Source organism: Chaetura pelagica, unplaced genomic scaffold (assembly GCF_000747805.2).
Source record: "Chaetura pelagica isolate M959 unplaced genomic scaffold, ChaPel_1.0 scaffold185, whole genome shotgun sequence".
Lineage (NCBI taxonomy): Eukaryota > Metazoa > Chordata > Aves > Apodiformes > Apodidae > Chaetura > Chaetura pelagica.
The window spans coordinates 52,408-55,063 of record NW_009953207.1 but is presented as its reverse complement, the minus strand read 5'-3'; positions in this window follow the sequence as shown (position 1 = coordinate 55,063).

The window sequence follows — 2,656 nt, the reverse complement described above, 5'->3', positions numbered from 1 at the left end:
TGGAGTCTAGTTGTAGCAGGCTGCTGGTTAGCATTGGTTAGTGCTGGATCTGCAAGTTGGTGGGTCACCTGGCAGTGAAGGCATTACCCAGACCAAGGCACAATCAGATGGTAGCCCACCTGCAACAGGCTGGTCAGGTAGGATTCCTGGAGGATCATCCACAGGGTTTTAATCTGACTTTCCTTACAGGAAAATGTACATTTTCCTGCTAAACATGAGAACCTCCGTGCAGGTGGAAAGATCGGAGAAATCCATAAAATAAATGCTTAAACTTGCATAAAACCATCTTTATTTCCTCAACTTTTATAGCTCTTTCTGACCACGCATTTCAGTGCAAAGTAGCAGACTCCCTTTGGAATGATTACTGGCAGGGGGGATAAAAGTGAACTTTTTTGAGCGGTAAATCTGGAGTAATTCGGAGGGGGGAAATGAGCATTTCTGAGGGAAAGTCTGATGTCTCTCAGAAGGCAGGCAACGTTTTTAGACAGAAATTCTCGGGGAATATAGAGGGGAGAAAGGTGACGTTTTTCTCAGAAAACCCGAGATAATTTAGGTGAAATAAAGTGTCTATTTTTGAGGGGTGAATGTGGAGTAATTGGGGGGGGCAGGGGTGAGGGAGAAATGAGCATTTATGAGGTAAAGCCTGATGACTCTCAGGGAAGGCAGGCAGTATTTTGGAGTGAAAAATCCTGAAATATCTTAGAGGGGACTCCGGTGGCATTTTTTCACAAAACCTGAGGTAATTTAGGTGAAACAAAGTATCCTCTTTTAGAGAGGTGAATCTGGATTAATTCAGGAGAGAAAAATGAGCATTTCTGAGGGAATATTTGTCTCTCATGGAAGGCAGGCAGCACTGTAGAGGGAAAATCTAGGCGAACTTAGAGGAAAAAAAGATGCAAGACACCTGAAAAGAAGGTCACAGGGAATGATTTTCATGAAACAAAAAATTTCCTTTATAGGGTTAGATCCAAATTAAAAAGTAGCAAACTAATTTTCTCTTTTTTAGAGCCCTGAAGCCCACACTCAACGAATGAATGCACGACATCTCTCTGGAGGAAGGAAGTGAAGTATCTACCGAAACCTGATGGAGAGTTCGGTAAGAGGCTTTTGAACACAGAAGGGGTGGAGGACTGGAGAGTTAATCCATCTGGGAAAAGGGAGGAGGAATAAGGAATGATAGGGCATAATGTGGCTGAGGCAAAGAAAAGAGCCTAAGAGGAGGGCAGCTCCTAGATTCAACCTTGATCTTGGTGTAGCAGTTATAATTGGTAAATACCCAGGCTTAAATATGTCCCCCTTCCTTGATAGAACCTGTTGAAGAAGAAAGAATACTTATTCTGCAAGACAGCAAGAAAGAGCCAGCAAGAAGAGGAGCAGCACCGGGCTGAAGAGGGGGCTGGAGAAAGGCGCTCTGGGCAAAGGCACCTCCCCGTCCCCAGGGCGACGGTCACGTAAGAGCCTGGCGGGCACCTCTGGGGTGACCTGGCCGGCTTTAGCTGGGCGACCTCCCTGTCAGCAGGGCTGGGTCTTTGCTGGTGTTGGCTTTTTGCCCTCTTGCTCCTTTAGCTGCCTGGAGAGAGTGGCAACCCTGTAAGGAGGGTGAGAGCCACTGTCTCCGCCCCTGAGGGGGAAAGGGAGCTCGCTGGACCCCCGGGCCACCCTGTAAGCAGGGGAAGGCCCTTTGCCCAGCCCTGTCCTCCTGCCCCGCTGGCTCTGTGCCTGCTGGTGGCCTGGCCATGGTGACCTCTGGAGTTAGGATGTGTCACAGCACCTGCCCCTTGGTCACTTGTCATGCCCCTTGGTGTGTTGAGGCCCCCAGGGCCCCCACACTCCCCCTGGGGCAGGCCTGGGCCTTTCTTCTGCTCGCTGGTAGGGGAGGCTCCTTTGCCTTCGGTCGGGCCTCGTGCTGTGCAGAGGGACAAGCGAAAAGGGGCGGAGGCTCCTGGCAAGGGGGCGGAGCCGCAGGGGGGTGCACACCGGGATGCGCGGATCCTGGGCTAGTTAAGATGTATCGGGGCCGCTTCGATCCCCCCATGTCATTGCGTGGGGCTGGGGGGGCTGCAAAGGGGCCTCGATCCCCTCCTGTGCCCGCCGCGGGGTGAAGGAGCCGCCATGATGGGCACGGTTTTATAGCGCTGCCGTGCATGGCGGGACACCCGGGTCCTCCATCCATGGGGCCCCCGGTGGGACCCCGAGACCGCCCGGTACTTTCGAAGGTCCCTGGAGACGCTGCGGGAAGGGCTGAGCCCGGAGGAGTTGGGTGAGGGGGTGGAGGTGTGTGAGGGGTCAGGGAGGACTGTAAGGGGTTTGGGAGCTCCCTGAGAGCTTTGGGGGCGTCCCCCGGAGGTTTTGGGGATGCCCGAGCTCCTCTTGGAGCACCTTGGAGTTTTGGGGGCAGTTTGAGGTGGTTTTGAAGCACTTTGGGGGGGTTTCAGTGGGATCCCCGGGGGCGTTTTGGGGTTCACTGAAGGGGTTTGGGGGGCTCTGGGGATTCCCTGTTGGGGCTCCAGTGGCTGTGGGCTGATTTTTTGGTTAATTTGGGGCCTTTTGAAGCATTTTATGGTTTTTCTCACCGTTTTCTGTCGTTTTTCCAGCCGTTTTTGCCCCCAACGTCCTGGCTGAGGCTCTCAAAGCAGCCCCGGGGGGCGCCCTGGGT